We start from the raw sequence: 12,245 nt of genomic DNA on the forward strand, positions 1-12,245 counted from the left end.
GCGCTAGCAACACGTGAACGGTGGGATCCCCGTCTCCTATAAATTTCCAATTCACCCACTCAGCTCCGTAGTCTGTTATATATGTAGCTGTCACCACATGCGCTATCATCTCTGCAGAGAACATAACTCTCCCATTCATTGCAACTCTTCGCTTTGTGAACTACCTACCCCTTCCGTCGCCCAACTATCAGATTCCCAGCATGTTGTTGACGTACTCGCATAGTCTAAACACCTGTACCAGGTATTCTACATACCCAGCAACAAATTCTGCCTCTCCCGCTATTAATTTACTTTGTCGGAACCACCACAGCGAATTTTTAACCTTAGGAATTTGCACAGGTGATGCCTATTCTAAAATTGGTTGACTTTGACCATTCACACCTGATGGACCTTTCGACTTAGGTCTTTTCTGTAAGACTTTTTCAAAGAGGGCAGCGGCTCTAGGCTTCTATCCCAGTAGCCTTATCGCCGAAGTAATATACCTCATAATATGGAACATAATACTGGAAAGTTTAATGAAAATCCTACTGTTATTTGCCAAGTCATAGTAAGTCGAATTTTTCCTTTTTGTGTTCATTTACTGTTCGCTAGCATATTATGTGTAAAACGTGAGTATCACATTAAAACTTCAGCTTTCTGACTCGTTCAAGATCAATTGAAAATGCATTTTTACGTACTTCACCCGCAGGAAAAATCTCCAAAGTATTCTGATGAATTGAATCAAGTCTGTAGCGATTCATATTTTTTAAATCCTTCCTGGTGTCAAAAAACTATTGCATTTTTATACATTTCGTATGACAGTCGTACTTTTGTGTGCAAAACGTGCCAGACATACCAACTTGGCCAGTTGGGTGACTCTCTAAGAAAAGATATTCACGTGCATTGACTTAATTATGTAACCTGCTAAAAGCAGTAATACTCGTTTGTACGTCGTAGTCATGGAAGCACATAGAGTGATCTAGACATGCTATGCTTGCCCCCATTGGGAAGTCTGCTCTGAACTTAACCTACAGACTCAATATTGATATTGCTATTGACCACATAACAAGGTCGATTAAAGTTTACGACAAGCCATCTTGCATTGAAACTTGGCATTATATATTCACATGCACTAAATTTGATTTACGATGCGGCGTGATATGTGCGGTAACAGTCGATATCCGACTATTGTTATCACATTGTCAATGGGATATGTACTCGTACCTATTGTCTCCAACAGCAACCCGTTGCCGGTCCATTGCTCATCTCCGGAAGCGATACTGATTAGAATGCAATCAGGTATGTGATTATAGCCTTTGAAGATTACCTATGCAGCCTATAATTATTGGAATTCTAATAATAATGTAGACCGATGGCCTGTGTGAGGGTTACTGTGATTAGTATGGAATTATGTGTTATTTCCTAGGTCACAATGGCAGAAAAACAAGTAAATGAAGTTGGGAATTTTATGGAAGAGAATATTTTTGTTGTCACTATGTGAAGGTGATCAAAAGATTATTATTTCCATGCAGTAAACAATACGCCCATAGAAACAACTTAGTAGGAAATGAAAGGGTAGTTCGATAAGGGACTTGATTGGTATGGTTCCGATCATGTTTATAGCTGAATCTTATATTGTTATTAAAAGATCTTATCAATATATGTAAGCTAGCCTTCACCCAGAGGTAAGAAACCTACATATCCTTATTGATCAATTTTAGAAATAAAGGAAGTTTTGAACCAGCGCAATCCTTCAGTTGGAAACGTGCTGAGAGAATCAAAGAAATGGGATCAGTTAAAGGCAGTTATAAGACGGTAGCAGAAACATTGTAAAGTAGTCGGGAAATCAGAAGCTAGACGCTTCCGACCCCCACACTCCTCGCCTTTGTTACAAAATGTCAAAACTTAAACTGGCTTCGAAAAGTACTGATCGATATCTTTCATTTGATACCCAACATGACTACATTCGGTGAAAGAAAATGTACACTCCTTTTTGCATGTATGGGGGGTCCCTCTTAAACTCAACGCAGAAATAGGTAACTTACTACATGTGTGGACATTCACAGTTTCCGCTTTCTCACCGAATTTCGTGTCAATCGGTATAGTCGTTTCTGAGACAGGTGCGTGCCAGAGACTGACAGACAGAGGCGAAGTGCCTCAAGGATCAATGTTGGGCCCACTGCTTTAGAACGTGATGTATGACCATGTCCTGCACATCAAACTCCCGCGACAAGCTATCCTTATCGGCTATGCAGACGACATCGCAATTATTGAAGTAGACAAACACCAGGAGGATGTTGTTTTGACATGTGAGACATCGGTTAGGCTGATCAAGGATTGGTTGGTATCACAGTCAGCAGTTGGATCAACAGTCGCAAACTGAAACAAATTCTACGGTTTCATGTGGGATAACATGTGATAGAGTCCAAGCTTTTCATCAAATACCTGGGCGTTATATTGGATTGACCTACAAGGAACACTGAGCTACGCGAGCGAGAAAGCAGGGAAAATTGTAGTTGCGTTAACTGGTATGATGCCCAATATTGGTGGGCCCACACCACCGAGGAGGCTGTTGCTAGCCAGAGTGTTTTCGTCCATTTTACTATATGCAGCAAATTATCTTCAATATATCGGCTGAATGCATTAAGAGTAGGTTGTTGTTTAGGATATGCGGGATCCTAAGTCCACATCCACTTGATGGTGGACCGGACTAAATGAGGAGCAACTTACTCCCACGTTTTTTAGTCCATGGATCCCTAGTTTGGAGCGTAGCACCCCAAGCATTAAAAATAGAAAAAATTAAAAATTGACTGACGGTTTCGTCCGGGGCAGAGGTGAGGCAGCGTCTGATAGTAAGCCAACTGTTGGCACTTTCGGTCACGCTGCTCCCAGCACAGAGGTGAGGCAGCGTCTGATGAGTTGCCTCTGCCCCGGACGAAACCGTCAGTCAATTTTTAATTTTTTCGATCATTAAGAGTAGCTAGCGAATTCCGAACAGCGTCAGACGAACAGCTGCTTTCATAGTCGTAGGAATGGTGTCCATTGATATTTTGGCTGAGGAGATGGGAAGATTGTATAACTGGAACGCCCCCAGTGACCATAATGCCGCAAAGTTCCGTGGGGCATAGCGGGTGAGGAGAGGTAGTTGCTTTCCACCTCTATAAAAACACGGACAGACAGGCAGACAGGCAAACAGACATTGAACCGATTTTAATAAGGTTTTATTTTACAAGCAAAACCTTAGAAATCCCACCACGGGGTTGGAGAAAGCTTGAATATTTGCACATTAGTTTCCCTGGATTTTGCCACCTGGCTAAGACTTCAATTATTAGCTCTTTCTGGATGCAATCACAAATAAAATTCTCGAACATCTGAACCCATGTTTGATCACAAATATCCAACATTATAAATTTTGCTTCTAATAATATAATTAGTCCAGTGGCAATAAGAGGGTTACCCTGGACCAAATTGATTTTCGAATTTCGTTGCTGCGACATACTCTCCTGACTAATCCCTTGATAACCACAATCTTCAACAAATCCTTGTCTTTTCCACTTCCCAGCCACGAACACAAGGTATACTCTAGCGCATAATAATAGGTGGAGAGCATAATCTGGTCAGATCCTCACCAGCTTCCGTCCCAAGCTGCTCCATTTCATCATTCACTTCTTTTTAATGAAGAATAGTGCCAATCATACCTCGACCATTTCCTTATTAGTAGAAACAGCGTTATTGAACAAAATATTTCCTACAGACAATTTCTGACCACAATACCATATACGGTGGCTGCTCACTCCTTAGGCGGGTAAAGCGAGTCAGCCACACCTACACTCCGTCCCTCCCGGTTCGCTGAAATGCGCTTCAGCTCACCCCAAGATTTCCTTAGACACCCACAATCTTCCTCTACTATCGGGCGACAGTGGGTTTCAGTGCAAAGACTGGCCAGCAATGCAATTGTCGGCACTCCTTAATGTGTAGCTTATCTACTGCAACTTCCGCCTTCCGATCACATCATGTACGGGTGACAGACTGGTGAGAGAGCAAATAGATGTCATCAGCATAGTCGAGGTGCTTGAGAAAAGATGTTATGGTTTATTGAACATCTCTACGTTCTCCGTATAGGGCATCATGAAGAACGTCACCGATAATAGAAGAAATAATATCGATAACAATATACACCCTTGCGGACTCCAATTAGGACCTTCTCTCTCTGCGTCATCATATGTCGCTCTGATAATAGCTATTAGTTTCTTCGAGATGCTCCTCCTGGATACACTACGTCAGATACACTCCTTTTTCACGCTGTTGAAAGCTTTCTCCAAATCGATGAAAAACAGGTGAAACAAAGATCTAAACTTCACGTACTGTTCCAAAATAATCCGAAGGGTGTTGATGTGGCCAACGCAGGAGCAGCCTGCTCTCTATCGGCGAATCCTTCATAGGAGTAGTAGATCTTCACCAGATGTGATTTATGGATCCTATGGCGGGGCGCTTTCACGATTCTGCAAACAGCCAGCTCTTGTGACGCCCCTTTTCGACGTGACCGACGATGTCATCGATTTTCTCAAGCGAATTACTCAGTGTTTCTGCCGTCCGATCACAAGATAGCTCTCCCATTCTCGAGCAACAGATGGATCATACAAACCGCGAACTTGGTGTGGTCACAGCTCTCCAACCCTGCGAGAAGTGGCAGACGCAATACGTATGCAAACATAAACAACTATCATATTTGTTTCCTTTCGACTGACGCAATACGTGCTGTGGGCGACTTCTTACCAAAACTATATAGTTTTAGTGCAGGACGATCCACAAATAACGCAGTTATGGTACTCCTTAAGAGACTAGATAAAATCTTCGATTCTAGGAGGTGGTCTGATGCGCTCAAGACGCTGGAAAATTGTTTCCACATTCCAGGTTACCTTTTAAAGAGATTGAGGGACTACTTAAAGGACCACGACTTGTTCTAGGAACCTCGGAAGGGCTTTTGGGGCGCCCCATACAATAGTCCTCTATAACTCCAGATGCCTGATAAATCGCATCTGGTTAGATGCGAGGATAATGTTGCGGCATTAATTGCGGCATCGAACAAGCTCGGCCTCTTGTGCATCGAAAGGAGGTGCTGGGCGTCAACAAATGAATGACTAAGCATAGGTTCTCCCTAGCTCTGCAGAAAATCGATGTAGTCATCATGACCAAAGAGACGGTTCCCGCAGTCCTCCCTATGTACGCTGGTAAAATCATCCCCTCATCGAATAGACAGAAAGATGAGCTTCCTTGAGCGGATTCGTAACACCGCGGACAAGACTACTAAAAAGTAGTGAAATGACCGCGATTCAATCCGTCCTTTTTTACGGTTCTGAAGTATGGACTGGCGAAGGGGGAGCTTTTCGAGTTACTTCCACCTATCGAATACGAGTAAGCTGTCGTTTGTAAAGGGAGATCTCCAAATCTCGAAAGAGAATTTAGGACCGGACCGCGCATCTCATCAAAGATTTGCGATCGTGGTTCAATCGAAAGCACGGTGAGGTTAACTATTAATTAACCACCATTCTCTTAGGCAGAAGGTGGTGTGTCGCCGTCGTCGCCTTCCGCCAGAACGGTGTCAAGTGTGAAATTATTAGGTTGTTGCAAATGAAATGGCCGATTTGGTACTAAAATTTGAAACGACTGTAAAGCTTACAAAAATTTATTAATTTAATCAAAATAGGTGTCAGTTGATTCGAAATACTTCTCCCAACGAGATTCAAGAGCATGTATCCCAGTTTCGTAGAAGTCCAACTGTCGGGTGTTGATAAATTCGTCGAAGGCAATTTTGACAGCCTCTTCGTTCCTAAATGGTTTTCCGCCAGAAAATGATCCAAATGCTTAAAAAAGTGGTAGTCGGTTGGCGAAAGGTCTGGTGAATATGGTGGAAGAGGCAGAGTCTCATAGTGCAATTCATTCAACTTTTGAACTGTTGTTCTGGATACATGAGGACGTGCATTGTCATGAAGGAGTATCACACCATCTCTGTTGACCAATCTCGGCCGTTGAATACTCAATTTCTGGTGAATTTCCTCGAGTTGGGCACAGTATTTCTGTGCATTTATCGTTTCTCCAGGTGGCAAAAAAGAATAGTGGATAACTCCAGCTGTAGACCACCAAACAGTCACCATTACCTTCTTCGGGTGGAGGCTCGGTTTCGGCATATGCTTCGGTGGCTCATCAGCATCTAGCCATTGCGCTGCTCAACGACGATTGTCGTATAATATCCACTTTTCATCACATGTCATTATTCTGTCCAGAAAGGGGTTTCTTCTGTTGCGGGAGAGTAAAGAACTGCAAATGTCCATTCGAAGCGCCATGTTTTGCTCCGTAAGGCCTTGCGAAACCCATTTGTCGAGCTTTTTCACCTTTCCAAGTTGTTGCAAGTGCCGGGAAACTGACGAATAGTGTACGCCCACTTTCCCTGCAATGTCTCTCACAGACTTACGTGTGTCGGATTCGCCTAGCACACGCAACTCGTCGTTATCAATCGATGGTCCTGGATGCCCATGTGACTCAATTTGAAGGTTTACGTTGCCTGACCGGAATTTTTCGAAACACCGCCGTGTGATTCGTTCGCTTACCGTATCAGCTCCAAATGCGCTGTTAATGTTCCTGGTCGCCTCCGCTGCTTTATGACCGAGTTTGAACTCATACAGAAAAAGTATATGTTTTTGGCCCTTTTCCTTCCTTTTTTCCTTTTCATTCACTGTTATCACAACAATGGTCAAAACCGACATGACTCCTTGATTAAATGTAGGAGTATTTATACTTCATTATCCGACACCAACAGCGCCAACGGGTGGTGGTTTGATACAGCAAAATCGCAACTAACTTCACTTGATTGTCAAATCTGCCCTTTCATATGCAACAACCGAATACAATGGCTGCTATTCGCAAAGCGAGCTTGGAACTGCTTAAGCATCGTGCTTATTCTCCAGATCCCATCCCCCCAACGACCATAACCCGTCTTCTTCCCTTAAACAGCTTGGAAGAGGGACAGAAGCGGTGATAAAAGAGGCATTTGGAGAGATCTTTTTTGATTGACAAAATGCCCTATTTATTTAATTAATATTATTAGGCCATCATAAAAAATATATATCAAATATAATATTATTTCTACTTTGATATATCATTTCCTTTGGACCACCCCACATCAGTATAACAGGAAAATTTCAAAATTTAACTGATGCCGGAAACGAAGTTTAAAAGAATTAATGCCAAATTTCGATTACCTAATTTCCTAAAAAATCAGAAAACGTTTTATCCAAAAATATATTCACGTGTTCCGGAATAACACAGAGATTGCACCGCATCAACGCAGACACTAGTTTGTGTGTTCTATATTTAGCAATCTGAACTATAAAATGAACTCAAACAAGGCCCAAAAGATACTTTTCAGCTGAAATTTCAGCCTGACTACACGAAAATTCTCATATCCACACTACGCTCTTTTTATATGCTCGCATTCAGTATGACTTATTCTAATTTTTCGTCCCCCGAGAATATCAGAATTTAAGATTAAAGAAAGTCCACATTGCTAAGTAGTATAAGTAACTCTCCCATAGAGGATGCCAACCGATATCTTGAAAATGGATACAACTCAGCAAAGAGAATCTCGATTTCTCTTAAATTATCGAGAATCTCGCGAGAAAGCCGACTTTAAAAGAGTCAGCCCCGAAAAGCATGCGTCAGTTGTTGGCCATATGGCCGTCCTCAGTCCTATATAGTGAAAGCACTCAAAGAAATGTGGATGCGTATGTACCTCATTCAATTATGAGAAAAACAAAATACTGCAATGGAAACAAATTTATGACTTTAATAAATGTCTCACTAAATTCGCAATGTTTTTCCATTTATCACTTTGCATCAAGTTAGATGAATTGTTTATTTGAATTTTGCTAGATACGTCGCAGAAGGAGTAGTTTCCAATACGCGTTGGTCCTCGTCATTAACTGTCAATCCCCATAAATTGACAATCAATAAAATTTTGAAAGTAACCCGTGGGAAACCTCTCTTCTTCTTGTACACGCTTCAGTCGGATGGATCATAATAGAGCTAAATATATCTTATAGATAAAGATGTGAGCTCTGCTTATGCATCATCATTATCAACTGCTCAACAAGTATCCGATCTAAGCCTACCTTAATAATTAACTCCAAACATCCTAGCCGGCCCCTTAGATATCCATAGCAGTAACCTACGTCATTACTCCATCAGAAGAAGGGTCTGCCACGTCTTCCACTATAGATATTGCCACTATAGACTTCTTAGGCTAAATCATCTTCACTCATACGGATTAGATTATCCGACCAGGCCAGCCTATTGATCCGGATTTCATCCATAACCAACCGTCGGAATATCGCTGGTATCTAGTATCTCGGGTGACACTGAGGTGAAGCGGATCATTCTTTCCAATGCCAGGTCAAAAAGAATACTTTAAGGAGCATCCTCCTGGTTTAGACCGTAGTTGATCAAGAAAAGTTTCTGGAATAATCCTGCTGTTTTTATCTGGCCTGACACATTGGTTATGGTCAACCTTAGACTGATTGTTTTACCAATTTTGTGCGATGCAGACGGTCTTAAAGTGGAGATGGAAAGAAGCAGTTTTCCATGGCTTGCCACAGAGAGGAAATCTGATTTGTTGTTGTTTTGCCTGGAGTTAAGCCTCCTTGAAATGGACCGAGGATAGTCTGAACATCTTATAGATGGCTCTCAGCAGCATAATACCTCTCTGGATAGGGCAGATTATGCCCCGTTGTCACTCGTGAAGCATTGATGCAGCATACGTTAATATAAACTGCTCTGTGTGGCTGCTCACTTCCATATTTAACAACTTCAGCTAAGATTTCACTGCCTATCCAGCCTGAAGCACAATGAGCATCGAAGTATATCAGGTTTCATCCTGCTGGCTTCTTGCTAGAACTTCCGCGAATGATGCTGCCAGTGCTTCTCGAGTTCGAGAACCTGTTGGCTCTTCCAGGCTTCCTTTTCCTGTCTGTGGAGTTAGAAGGTCACTTGTCGACGCTTTTTTTCCCAAGGTATCTGTTGCTTGCAATTATTGCATGCTCCGTTTCCCTCTTTGAGGTGTTACGGAGGACTTTATTACTGATTGCTTCATTGTTTATTCTTACCTGATTGGTAGAGTGCGGTACGCAGACGTCAATTGCAAAACACCCCGTGCCTGAAATTGCACGAGACTCTTACGATATACCTCCTTGTCAAGAGCGTCACCCCATACCTCTGCACCATAGAGCAGGACAGACCGCGTTGAACTCATCAATCAATACCAACCAATATTTGCCATTAGGCAATTTAAGGTCGAAACTCCAGCTGCAGCCTTTTTCGCTGCTGCTTTGATTTGCTCAAAAAAGCTCAGTCCAAAATACTTTACCGTTGATTTTGACTCAATTATCGACTCGCCGATCGAATATGGGACGCAGGATTGGAATTTTCTTTTCAGGATAGTCAGGATGACTATTTCGGTTTTTTCTCCAGTGCCAAGTTGAAACCATCCACTTACCAGTCGCATCAATACGCTAAGCCTGCTTTACCCCTATTTAACAGTGCTTACAACAACAAACGTCGCGACATCATCTGCATAACCGACCAGGCGCAACTCTTCTCGCATGTCGAGTTTAAGTAGACTATCATAGGAAGCGTTCTAATGGTCCAGCCCTAGGATGGATCCGTGCGGTACTCCGACGTGACCTCCATCCTCCTATGACCCTCCAGCGCTCCATACATCAAGAAGCGGTTCCGAAGATATTCCCTCAATATCCATAAGAGATAGTTCGGCAAGTGGAAGGTACTGTCTAATGGCTTAGAATATCTTCCCATCTTACGGAATTAAAGGCGCTTCTGACGTCAAGCATTACGAGGAGCACCACCCGTCGAGCTCGGCGGCTGTGTGCCTCCGCTCGAAGAATGGTATTCACGACTTTTATGATAGCATCAACTGTAGATCTCCCTGCCATGGTGATAAGTCTCCAGTAGCATGTATCGCTTGAACACGTCTACTTTTGTTGAGATTTTCGAGCACTTTCCCGGCAGTGTCATGTATACAAAGTGGGCGGTATAAAACGGCAACTCAGGATCGCCTTTCCCTTTGCTGATTAGCGCAAGCTTCGCCGACTTTCAACGAAAAGGGAAAATGCCCTCTTTCAGGCAATCGATGAATTCACCGAGCAATATGTCTGGCTGATGTTGGAGCACCAGTTTAAATACCTCTGCCGGGATACTATCGGGTTTTGGCGCCTTCTTGTCTTCAGATAGAGAAGACTGCCTCTTCCAACTCTTTTAAAGAGAAAAGTGGGCAGTCCTCGATGCTCTCCTCGCCGCCGTCATCATTTCGTATGGGGGGGGGGGGGGGGGCGCAAGGAATAAAATGCTCATACAATGCGGTCCATCTGGTCGTCCTTAAGTGAACAGTATTTCTGTAAAGCCTACGACCACACCTCCACGACATCCATCCCCTTGCTGCCAACTTCCTTACAGAATTCCAGCTTTTTCCAACTCTCTTCTTACTAAAAAAATCCACTGGGATCCACGGGGTAACCGACCAATGCACGAAATTCAGGAGACCACTTCAAACGTAAGCAATTGGACAACTCCACTCTAAACGGGTCCAGCAAAAACGACGAAATTTTTAAATTCCGGTATTCATTCATCTTTTTCTCCAAAATTCATTCGAATTGAAACACCGATGTATCATGATGTTCTCGAGACAACTTCTATTTACTAAGAAAATATGATTCAATCTTGGAAGACTCCTGTCATCCACCGCCTCGCTCGCGAAAAAATGTCCAATCCCCTCGGCTGTTGATCAACTGTCCACCCACGAATCGGTCTCCATGCCGCTACTCTCGCCTTGAACCAACTGAACTCCGAGAGTTCATGTTACAGCAAATGCGCGTGCACCTACGGATGTGGCAAATCATTCCCCTCCGTCAAGCTCAATTCGCCCAAATGCATTCAATAGTGTGCAATGGGCGGCGAAAGTTATTTGAGCAAATTAATTCAGAAAAAAGTGAATGAGACTCCACTCCCGTTGCGAAGCCGCCGTTACCACAGGGCAGCTGGGTTTCCGAGACCCGCTAGAGGAAAGACAGCTGAAGACCAGTGAGGCAATCACTGCTAGTAAGCGGCTGAGTATCTGCGTGCTCTACAAGGAAAGCCAGCCAAAGATCCAGACAGTTAATTAGGCCTAGAGGTCCTTCGCGTGAGCGACACCCAGGTTACGACCCTCCATGTCCCCCAACTCCTATTGAACTGTTGCGACTCTACCGACGACCTTCGCTTTTACAAACTTCCGGTCCAGTTTAGCATTGTATCGCTTTGCTGCACTGCTTAAGTTGAAGAACCGCTTATACACGATATCTCCAACCTGAAATTCACGACCTCGAGATAGCAGGTTGTAACTCCTCCTCTGTGTCTCTCTTGCTTGGAGGATGCGCCTCTGAACCTCTGCTCTCAGAATAGCAAGTTTATCCTGGTAACATATCTCCAAGGTCTTATCATGTCATGCGTTCAGTCATCGTAAAAAGATTTAGGTACTCCCATGGGGGTACGTGATAGGAGGATTCCCTAACGTCCCTAACGCTTTCACATTTGATGGTCTCCACAAATGAAAACTTCGGGAGAGAATCGAGAACGACTATTGCTCCTATATTTCTGGCGCGAAATCTGGCAACATTCAAGCGTTGAAACACACGATCGGAGATGAACGCTTTTCCCATTAGAGAATGGAGCGTTTGGTTGGGAGCTTTTGCACGTTTCACAATTGCGGATAGAGTCCTTGACCTGTGAAACCATTTTAGGCCAGTAAAACCACAACCGCAGTCTACCCAAGGTTTCACCAACCCTCCCCCCTCAGTCGTCAGCTCCTCCGGAATCCAAAGATTCCAAACCTATTATTCCTGCAGCTCATCTCCTAAAGCATGATTATTTCGCTTGTTTACTAATACATCGCACACTTGCAAACCAGGGAGTTTGTTGGAATTCTCCCTAATATGCTCGATCAGTCACAAATAGTCCGCAGACCGAAATCCATGTTTGCGTTGTTCCTACTTCTCTCCAAAGCATCCATCTCCGCTGGTGAACACAAGCGAAATAAAGAATCCGGAACCAGATGTTGGCATCCCTTCCTGTATTTGACGATGAACGAGAATCCTTGAAGCTTCAATACCCTTCTGGCCAGTCTACCATGAAGGCGGGACTGGTTCATCAGAAATTTGAGCGAA

At 43.4% G+C, this 12,245-nt stretch overlaps 1 protein-coding gene across 1 annotated transcript in view; it reads left to right on the top strand.

Annotated features, from left to right (window-relative positions):
* Nucleotides 1-12,245, top strand: part of LOC119652859 (organic cation transporter protein) — an 82,714-nt gene that overhangs the window by 49,867 nt on the left and 20,602 nt on the right. The gene's annotated exons all lie outside the window — the stretch shown is intronic.

This window comes from Hermetia illucens, chromosome 3 (assembly GCF_905115235.1).
Source record: "Hermetia illucens chromosome 3, iHerIll2.2.curated.20191125, whole genome shotgun sequence".
NCBI lineage: Eukaryota > Metazoa > Arthropoda > Insecta > Diptera > Stratiomyidae > Hermetia > Hermetia illucens.